The following is an 11,585-nucleotide window of genomic DNA, read 5'->3' as shown; positions in this document are numbered from 1 at the left end:
TCCTTAGCCCAAGGAAAACTACGCCCTCTCTCCTGCTCTTGGACAAAAGCATCCTGGGAGAGCCCAAAAACCAGGCTCATACTCAATATTAGGGTAATCTAGATTTGAAGCAGACCCAGCAGATGGGAGAAGAGGAATAAAGCACCTCATATAGCATCCAACTGGGATACAAGAGCCATTTGATTTTACCATTCTGTGCCAAACACAAAATCTCACAGCCAGCCCAGCACCCTCAGATGCCGTGCATTTCCTCCACCCCTTCCAGGGAGAAAATACAGCAGATTTGGTTATAAATCTTAACACTGTTCTGAATGGACCCAGTGTGAGGATGGTGATGCACTGGAACAGGTTGCCCAAGGAGGCTATGGATGCCCCATCCCTGCAGGCATCCAAAGCCAGGCTGGACGTGGCTCTGGGCAGCCTGGTCTGCTGGTTGGCAACTCTGCACATAGCAGGAGGTTGAAACGAGATGATCACTGTGGTCCTTTTCAACCCAGGCCATTTTATAGACACCATGCCATTTACACCCTGCGTGGATGACAAGATGCAGCTCAGCTTGCTCTCAGTGAGGAAGATAACCAGTGACAGAGGAGGCCCAGAGGTGCTCAAAACAACTGCAGAAGCCTTAAGAAGGCAACATAATCTTGCGCCTGTGTGGAGCCATTTAGCTCCATCCTCTCACTGCTGGGGAATTTCTCACCGGCAGGACACGCGTCAGACTGCCCTCATTTTGCGGCTGTTGCAGTTTGCTGCAGCATTTGCAGTGATCTCAGGCAGTAATCAAATCTGTTGGTAGTGTTTCATCGTCCATAAATCCCATTGGAGTCTAGCCCATAAATAGTTACACTGCAGCATGCAGCTGCACACAGAGCAAGAGCAAATGTTCCACTCAGCGGCTGCTGGCTCCGATCGGGTCGAGGAGTTGATCATGTTTCCACCATTTGGCTGAGTTTTATTACAACTGCCTCTCCTTTAAGGCACGTTCCCACCAGCGAGGGGGAGACCACAGCACCACTGAGCACCACTGGCTCTGTGTTGTATGAGCGAGTGTTGAATTACTGCTCTGTGAAAGAGAGGAGCAATGCTTTAAGTGCTTACTTCCCTGATTTGTGATGGGCTATTTCAGTGAGGGAGGAATTAAGAGACATTCCTCACAAGAAACATCTTGGTATTCTCTCCTTGCTTTCCTCGCTGTAAGATTTAAATATGACATGTGTAACCCCAGAACCTCTGCATCTCCAGTGGAAGCCTCTGCAGGACACAGCAGAAATGAGGGCTGTACCACAGTTGTACACAGACTGACGCGCATCAAAAAGTTCGTGCTGTGCCCGTGCAGACAAACTGAAACCTTGAGAAACTTCAGGTGATGGAAGCTGTGCTTGCCATCCTGCTATGGCTCTTGATCTGAATTGGAGCTATCTCAAACTCCTACTGAAGGTAACCTGGGGGGCTCCCTTAAAACTGGGAGAATCAGGTTGGATTCAAGCCTAGGAAGTCTCAATGCGATGCACCAACAATTCTCCACACGTCGGAACTCCATCCAAAGGGAAGAAACTCAGACAAGTTGGAGGTGACATCTGAGAGCACAGAAGCATAGAATCATGAAGGCTGCAGAAGACCCCTAGGATCATCTTACATATTTCAGTGGATGTGTCTCCCTTGGGCTGAGGCTCAGCAGACAGGTCTCCTTCCCCTGGCTGCAAATTCCAAGCTGGGGCTCCTCCAACAACTCATTTGTCACTTCACTGCTTGGTTTTTCTCCCACATCCTGAAATTGAGCAGGCAACCCTGAGCTGCCCAGCACTGGAAGCTCACAGAAGATGTGCACTGTGAAGGTAAGTCCAGGGAACCAAGCAGAGGCAGAGTGTGATTCGTTATGAAGTGGATCAGGACCCTGCCCCCCGCCAGCACGTAAGCCTATGCCCTGGATGAACTCTGAGGACGCACAGCCCAACAGCAAGGAAACTGCCACCAGCTCTTTAAAAAGATGGCAAAAGGCTGAGATGCTTAACTTCATCATCGCAAAGGTCACCTGCCTGCGTGAAACTGAGTTATAATGAAATGTGCCACGTTTGCTGGCCAAGAGTGTCAGAGAGCTATTAAAAACAGCAGGGATCTCTTGGCCATCTACTCCACAGCGGGGCAGGCACCCTGGCTGCCTGCTGGGCATGCCTCCTGCAGCTCCAGCTAAAGCACTGGACGTAACCTTTAGATGTGACACAGGACTAGGAGCTCTGCATGGGCATGAAATTCAGGCTGAGAGAAAAGGAGAGAGAGAAAAATCCAAATGGCAGTTTGTGACGGCCGCGGGAAAGCAAACTTTGTCCTTCAGGAACATACTGAAGGCAGGAACATCAACACATGCAAAAAATAAAATACGAATAGAAATAAGGCATAATGGGGGTCCCCTCTGATCCAAAACGGAACTGGAAACCAGACTGAATTGTGACCTTCTTAAACTGAGCTAGAAGCAGCAGGCTCTCCATCTGTGCTTTCCAAAGGGATGAGCGCATGCTGTTAGGCACTGGGATGGTAACTCAGGCCCCCTGTGCTCAGAAAGGAAAGGAAAGGTGTGCCGGGCCACAGATAAACCATTCCAACATCCAAGTCTTCAGAGGTGATAGCATTTCAACGAGCAGGGTACCACACTCTTGTTCAAACAATTTTCCAGCTCTTCCCATGCCTTGAACCCACCTACCAGAAAGCGTGGCCATTCACCTCTTGGTTTTTATCCTCCCCATATGGTTGTTTCCCATTACGTTCTTTCTTTTTGAACCCTGACGATGCACCTCACAATGAACAGCATACTACATGTTTGTGTGGCCCCAGAAACGTCACGTGGAGCAGAGGCAGCTGTTGCTCACCACTTAAAAACCCATCCATAGTAACAGATTCCCAAAGTGAAGTGATTTGAGACACTTTGAGTAGGAGGACAGACGTTCAATTCAAAAACCCATGAAAGGTGGCTGCTATTTTTTACTAAATGGAGAAAAGGGAGAAGAAAAAAAAAAAAAAAGCAAAATTGGTCTCAGAAAGTCACTCACAACTGCTGAAATCTCTGGCCAGTGAAGACCAATTACCATCCTCGTTACCGAGCAAAGGATAACAGGGAAAGCAGGTCTGCACGAGTGCACTATGAGGAAAAACAACCCTCAGCTGTGGAAGCTGCCAAAACCACGTTTCTCCTGGCAGATGTCATCTCATCCCAAGAGCTGCCAGTGCCACTTTTTGCTGCACTATTTTCTTGAGCTGCCTAATCCCCAGCTGTGGCAAGCGCGCGAGCTCAGGAGAGCAGCACTCACAACTGTGCTGTGGCTTTGGGTTTCTATTCCCCTCTGGAGAGACAAGGCTATAGGACTTTTGTCAAGTTAATTAGGAATTGGGGAATGTCTGTTCTTAACTCCATTGTGCAGGTGGTAGATCTACTAAATCAACACATCAGGAATACTGCTCAGTGCTTAGCACCCTCGGGAAGGAAAGCCAAGGGTAGCAGCCAAGGGCAAGAAGAATACTTGCATTAAACATTGAAGTACACAGCAGACCAACTTGATTACAGTTACTGTTGACATTCTTACAGTGATAACAACACCATATAAAATCTTTGTGGAAATTGAAGCTTTCAAAAGGGGAGATAAAAACCTCACCGCCAACAATGACAACTAAAAGAGGACTGGAAGAAGTTTAAAAGAGGAAAAGGAAAGAAACGATGCAAATTTAAAAACCCAGCAGGGCCCACAGCCACACTGGAAACTTCCTCAGGGAATATCTCCAAAGCCATGGTCCAAAGGAGCACAAGCCCTAGCGCCCTATGGCTAGTTCATGATAAAAAACGGGTTAGAGTCTCCATTTATGATCATAAAAAGCACAAATGGAAGAGATACTCCCAGCACTAACTCCTATCAAATACCAAATGCAGCAGGCACAAAGATGGAACTCATACCTCCCAGGCTGGTAAGCATGGCAGTTGTAAATATAGAGCTGTCCCCCTCTCCAACCTATCCTTCAGAAGCTGTATTAAACTGACACTGAACATGGGAGGAGGGAGGCACTGGCTGGAGGTTAACAACACAGTACTTCCTATCCCTTCAGAGACAGATCCAACTGTGTGAAGGTTAGATCCAAGTTCCACCCATAGTGACAGATTTCCAGATGCTTTGATTTTCAAAATCCTCCATTATTTCAACAGGATTTTATCATAGTATGAAATCCTATGCACCATCACAGAAGTCAGGGGACCCTATGCCAAGTCCCCCAAAGGTTATAACTTGATTCTAAGCAAGCTCCTTGACCCTGCCAATTCAATTCACGTAAACACAGTAAGAGAATAATTTAGGAAGTGCCTTCAATCATCATCTGTGTGTAAGATTCACAATGGCAAATCAAACACACAAAATTAATTCATAGCAGTTTCTGGAAGAGAAGCACTGGCTTCAAGTCACCGCAGCGCATATGGCTTGGTGCTATTGCTAGTCAGAAGTATTCAAACATTCAGCTAAATTGTTTACTTTAGAAATCTACAAGGAAAGAGACCCAACTCCACACGCCACAGGAATTCTGCCAGATAACACGTCACGGATAAAGAGGAGCCAAAATGAAACTGTGGCCAACGCCTGCCAGCCAGAAATGCTCCACACAGCACCTGGGGACAAAACGGATCATGTGGATCCCACGTCCCAAAGCACGAAGCCTGCCAGGGAACATCCTATCATCCCCCTGGGGAGGCTAAAGCTATGAGGTATTTGAGATTACAAATGTAGAGGAAGATCCTTTGCGTTGAAACTACCTGCGCTTCATTTCACCACGTTGGTTGCTAAACATCACCAGCATTCTGCTCTCCCAGGACTGTGCAGGTATCACAGAATATCAATCAAAAAAGCAGGTAAATACCAGCAGGCAGCATTTCATCTGCACACAAGAGATGAAAGCATGTTTGGATTTAGCAAAAATGACTCAATTCCTACCTCTGTGGATAATACTCTTAACCTGAATAAAGAAAAAACACTACAGAGCAGTCACTTGAATTTCTAATTTGATTCAATTTAGTTGAAACGTCTTATATCCTTTGGCAACTGTCTTCAGCAGATCTATTCACTTGACACATTTTTTTTCAAAGTATCTGATGAGAACTAACGATGAAGCTTCAGGACATAAAAATACCCAGTGGTCTACTAGTTCACCAAAATGGTCCAGATTTCAAATAGTTATCTTTACCCTTGAAAACTCCAGAAACTAAAATTCGTTTGCCAGAAAGGAGGGATAAATAATTCCTATGTGGCCATTTCCAAGCAAAGAAAAAAGAAAAAAAAAGGTGGTACAACTGCTTTAAGGAGGTCGTAGACCTGGAGTACGTGCCAGGATACTCTTGCATGTGGATGTGGCAGCAATGTCTTCCATCACCCAGTCTGTCACCCATTTACTTGGGAGTCCTCAAAACTACAGAAGGAATGACTTCTTCAATGTACTTACCACTGACTTTTCAAATAGCTCTTTCCACAATCGTTCATCTAAATCAGCTGTGGCACTCCAGGTCCAGCTGCACTTGTGTTCTCACTCACATGGTTTGAAATGGCTCTAGGAATTAAAAAAAAGGAAGAAAAACTTACAAGGAAAAGGGTTAAAAATATAAGTTGCACCTGCAAATGTGCACCCCATGGGCAACTGTTGAAGCTCTACTGACATAATGAAGCCGCCCAGGGAAGATGAGTTTGGGACAAAAATATTTTAAGATAACAGGCATTTCTGAACTACCTTTGGAGATAACAGCCTCCATGAAGCATGTCATCTGTTACTCACTGGCAGCTCTGAAGCCATCTCATGTTGCAAAGCAACAGCCTTTGACAGAAGTTTAACAAGCAAGAAAAAAAACCTTGGGGCTGCCTATTTGAGCAGAAGTGGTTCAGACTGAGACCTTGCTCCTACCGCACTCTGCAGGTGAACTGCCACAGCCCTGAATACGTGCATCTTACAGGGAGCAGCAGCTTTCAATGCAATAGTCAGATTGCTCTAAGTAGAGGCAGAGGCAGCTTGCACTGACTGCCAACTGCCCTCCCACAAAGCTTTCTTCATGCTGGAAGTGCCCCCATGGCCACAGGGTCCCCCCAGCCACGCTTCCAGTGAGGGTCACTGTGAATCTCCTGCTAACAACCTCTGATCTCATCGGTCACACGAGAAGCAAAGTGACATTCTTGAGCATCACTGTGTCACCTCTCTCCCTACAACTAAATAAGGGGGACAGCAGCAGCAGGCTATTTAAAGAAGGCCAGCAAAGCTATTTGACATCCTGGAGGAGAGGCATTGCGCACATATACATTCTTGCTCCCCAAAAAACAGGCTCACAGCTTCGCCGTGATGACTTCAGGACCTTACCAAGGGCTGTTCTCTCATGCAGAAGGAAGGCAGAAGAGCTCAACACAAAGGCCAAGTTCCATCACAGATAGCTTTAAGTGGCTTGGTCAGGTGTGTCCAGGAGAGGGCATGTGGCAGTGCTGGGACAAAAGCAGCTCAGTGTGTGCTCTGTCTCCCAGATAGCTCTACAATGGGTTGCTGAGCCTCCCTGCTGCCGTTAAGGTCACCATGCAGCACACATCATCCTCTTGTGACATTTCTGAGGTAAGGCTCCTTTACCTGCTGCCTGGAGATCTCCTTCCCATCTGCGGTCAGACAGAGGGAACAAAAATCCTGTTGGGTAAGAGGATGCGGTGTCATCAGAAAACATCAGCTGATGCTACCAGAGGAAGCAAGTCCATAGGCATCAAGCTGGTGACAATGCTGGCCAGAAGGCCAGACAAAAAGGCACAGCGTAGACTCCACTGAGCTGCTACAGCTGGGCTGCCTCCAGGGTGTGCCTTGCCCAGACACGGAATAGTCTCAGATGCCCAAAATCCCCAAGCAAAATGTCTCCACTGCCTCCCCATGTCAATTCTCCAGCAGAGCTACTTTGAAGGTAGCAATAAATACACTAAGAGACACAGGATGCTCAGAGGCTGAGTGATTTATGAGAAAGAAAGTGCTCCTCAAATGCTTGATGCTCATTTGCATCCAGCCAGACAACAACCGTACAGATTGTTTTCACAGCACTGTGCGTGAGAGTGCACCAGGACCTGAATATGATAGTGTGTTTAATCTTCACATCTAAAACCACACAGCATTCCTCAGGGCCTACGGTAAGGAGGCCTGCTGAGGATTTGATATACTGAGAGTGCTGCTCACTTATATTTCGGATGCATTTTTCCAAGGCATTTGCATTTCAGAGTCACTCTGAAACCTACAAGCCAATGCTTGTACAACCACAGGGTAAATAAAGGCCAAAAACAATCAGGTTTTTTATGGGGCAGTGGAAAGCAAACTACACAAAGTGCTTGGGCAACTTGACTTCTTCCCTGGAGAATAGTGATGTCAGGAGGGTTTCTAACAGGCTGAACATGAGCTGAATGCAGTGCAGAGCCACCATCACCTCCAGGGGGCTGCTTCTCCCCCCCAGCAGCCCTCCTGCTGTTCAAGGGGGATGGAGATGCTCAGGGCTCCGAGGAATGCCTTGTATGTCTCACTGCTGCTTGCTGGAGGACGCTGACATGGTCTGGGACAGAATTAGAAAACCTTGAGCAGGAGGGCAACCGGGCACAAGTGCTAAGTCAGCCAGAGGCTATAAGTGGCACACCAGTTGCTGCCTCCCCTCCCTCCCAGCTCAGGGTGCATGTACACACACTTCCCCCAGCCTTTCTCAAGCATTTCCCATGCAGGTAAAGGGCAAACGTGCTCTCTCAGCCCTCCCATAACCAAATCCTCTGCATCAGACTTGCGTTTTCAGATATTCATTCCCTTGCCTGCTCCTCTGAAGTCATTTGACTTCAGCCTGCACTACTGATATCCTGTGTTCAGCCTATCTGTGCCTCACACCACACTTGGAAGAGCCAAAGGGCAAATCCTTCCTCCTTAAGCATACCCACTGTCTCCCTCAGGCTGGCAGAGCCCTTCACTTGTGCCCATAAGCCAGCCCTGGTGTTAGGCAGACACCTCATCTCCCACCAGCTGTAAATCCAGCACTGAGGAGTGGTCACACTCCTGCAGTCACTTCCCCCTGCCTATCCAAGGACAGGGGAACCTTTTGTCTTAAAGAGCTTTTGGGAAGACTCGCTCCCCTTTCTGAGCTGTAGACAAAAGCTAACAGAAATGCACAGCTATATGTCTATACTGAGAAACTCACAGAGGACCTCATTTGACCAAGACAGCCGCAAACATGCTGACCTAACCATTTATCGTGCAGTTCCTCCACAGAAACTTGTGTCCCAGAGCTGCCAACGCCTTGGAGCCAGCTCTGCTTCCCTGTATCAAAAGCACCTCACACTGACAACGCCAAATCACTGATAGAATAATTAGGTGCTTTAGAATAATTAGGTTGTACACGGTCAGCATTGCTGCCTGAAGAGAACACCTTGATAATTTGCCGGCAGCAGATCTCTGGTTTGTTACCTTAAACACACAGTGAAACAAGGGAGAATCAAAGCAGACAAGTGGGCTGACCAAGGTAGTGATCACCTGTTGAAGAGAGCACAAGAGCCTCTGCAGCATCTTGATGGAGAAGAATGCATGGTGAAATGGAATATTTACTCCCTCAAACTCACTATGAATTTGAGTAACTCCAATAACTGCCTAACAGCCCAGTTGCCTTCTGCATCTGGTTACATTCTTGTCCCCAAGTAGTTCCCCTGGCAAAGAGTTCCACAACCTCACTGGCGCAGGAAAAAACACGGCTCCAGTGTGTTAGTTCTGAATTCCCTTGTTTCGTTTCAGCAGGGTTCTCCCTGGACCCCCTTGTAGGTCCTGTGGCTTTGGGTAATGGGATCACCTCCCACTTAGTGATGGAATACAATAGGTGGTTGTACCTGGGCGCAGCTTCAAACTGTTGCCGTGTTTTTCAAAGCTCCACGCTTGCCAAACGGTACATGTATGCTTATGGCTTCTCCTGCTGACACTGCAGCCCCCCAACCTTCGCTGGAGGAATGCAGCAAATACTCAGTAGCAACAGGTGTCAGACAGGAGTTCATCACAGAAAACTAAGAGCATGCCAGACAGCTGAAACGATAACCGGGTATGGGACAGCAAAATGAGACCAAACTAAATGCATTTTCAAGTATTTTAGACAGTAAAATGCAAGAGGCTCAAAGGGAGCATCCAACAGCTCTGTAGCTCGCTCACTGCCCAACATAAGGGAGATCCAGCCTCCTATTCTGGTGCTGGAATTTAAGCCAGCACCTCCCTCCTTCAAAAGGAGCAACCAGCTTCCTGAGCTATATACAATCCTCAGGCAGAGCCACCCTTGTTGAGACTAGATCAAAAAGGCAGAGACTTAAAAGGAATTGCAGAGGGATCACAGACCTTCCACTCTGGTGCTGCAATCAGTATCCATCTCTGTGACCCAAGCCTGGAAAAACAACGTAATTCATTTCAAAAGTGTCAGAATGAATCACATCAATGCTCCAGAAGGGAAAACAAAAACACACACACCTCCATTTATTAAATCAACTGAATCTGGCTCAAATGCATAAAGTTTTGTGTTGGCCAGTAACTGTATCTTTATAAAGCTTTTCCAAAACCAGGCAAGCATCAAAGCATGTGGACCCAAGGCCGTGTTTCCATGAGCGACAGGATTAACAGAGCAGCACAGCCAACAAAAGGCTTCTCCTTTGCTAGATTTTTGGGGCCTGATGAAACCTGAAGCCCTCTTCCCACTCATGATGCCTCTCCCCTGCTGCAGGATTCACCCCCAGGAAGAAGGCAGCCCCACACTCCCAGGAGCTGCGCACCCGACAGGGCAGATGCCAGCAATATCTCACATCCTCAGCTGCTGCTTTCCCTTAAAAGTGGATCTGGGCAAATCCCAGCAAGCGTGAGGCTGGGGGTTTGCTCAAGTGCTTGTGCTCACAGGAAGAGGCTGCTAACAGCAGAGAGGAGCCGTCCTGCTGCAACAGCTGGCCTCAGAGCACAGGGACACATCTCCACGCTTGGCTCCCAGGGGACAGGCAGGCACACAGCCCACACACTCCCGGGGATGTCCTGGGGCACATCCAAGCTTGCTGGGCAGATAAACCCACAGCCTCCTATCCCAAAGGCAGAAACATCAGGTTAGGGATATCAATTCTGTCTCACAGGTAAAATAAAGACCTGCCATCCCCTGCCTTCTTCACACTTACCCTCTCACTTGATCAATATACTATTATTTTGTGGCAGCTACTTAGAAAACCTCCTCTTCTGGTGACTTGATGTCCCAGAACATTTGGCTGCTTAGGCCACGCTGTGCAGAATCAGCATTAAATTCATGTTTCATTTTTAGAAACCTGCCTTTTTCATTTTAAAATATATTTAATAGTGGCTTTTGGGCTTATTTCATTGCAAACCTCAGGTTACTGCAGAAGTTACTGGATTGTCACTGATTCTTCCTTGCCAATACTTCTAGTTCTCACAGTGTAGAGACGTACACACACACAAAAAAAAAAAACAAAAAACCACAGATTTCCTATCAAGTTCCATCTCCAGAATTCATTTCTGGTGGTGGACTTTGCCAAAGGTTGGTTTGAGCAACATAAGAGATGGGCACCATACATCAAAGGCATCTAGGCTCTCAACACTGCTCAGCATAGTTCATGTGACAGAAATAACCGCTCCATCAAAGGCCTTGCATTTGCTAGCACAGAGCTCCTGGAGGCTGGAGAATGAATGGTAAAGGGAAAGGCAGACAGCAGCCCTGGGTTTCTCTGCAGAAGATCTTAATCATACGCAACAGGGGAAACTATCAGGTTCAAAAGAGTTAGAAAAGCTAATTTGTTGTGCTGAAAGGAGTCTGATGAGAACAGAAAGGCTCCTGCTCAAAGCTGTCTCCCAGTGAGACCAAGGGAGCACAGAGAACCATCTAGAGATGGAGGGGTAGAAGGATAAACATGGGAAAAAGGAAGGGCAATCAGACAAGGAGAGAGCAAAAATACCTCCGGTGGCTGCTGACTGGTTTCTGATCATAACTACTTTCTAACGAGGAAACCTTCTGTGGGGGAAAATATCATCCAGCTGACCTCCAGTCATCAGGAGCTCAGCTTATTCAAAGGAAAGGAAAAAAGATCAAAGGAAAAATTTAAGCAGTGTCTTAACGTGATAGAAAGGAATCATGAGAGCAGCTGAGAAATGCTCAGGGCCCGGACAGGCGCCTTGGCTAAAGGTACTGCAGCATTTTCCTTATTTGTCTGCTTTATTTTTAAACACCCAGAGCCTTTGCTTGATCAACATCGCCCTGTAAATGAAGGAAGCAGAGGAGTGCAGGACTCTGGGGAGAGAGGCAAACAAGGTTGGAAATTGATGATCTTCCAAGCCATGAAAGTCAAAATGCCTGCTTGAAACCAAACCCTCTGGAGCACGACACAGGCATGGGGCAGAAGGGGAGGGAAGGAAAGAAGATTTATTACTTCAGCAGAGTTGAAATTCTGATGAGAAAAAAGAACCGTTCAATCCATGCCCGAACGGCAACAGCAGACCTGAAAGCGGATTTGTCACATTTCCCCTCTACTTCTCATAAACTTTAAAGAACAAAAAAAAAAAAA

Source organism: Lagopus leucura, unplaced genomic scaffold (assembly GCF_019238085.1).
Source record: "Lagopus leucura isolate 7727_CA_CO unplaced genomic scaffold, USGS_WTPT01 Super-Scaffold_100012, whole genome shotgun sequence".
NCBI classification, from domain to species: domain Eukaryota; kingdom Metazoa; phylum Chordata; class Aves; order Galliformes; family Phasianidae; genus Lagopus; species Lagopus leucura.
Note: the sequence above shows the minus strand (reverse complement) of the source record.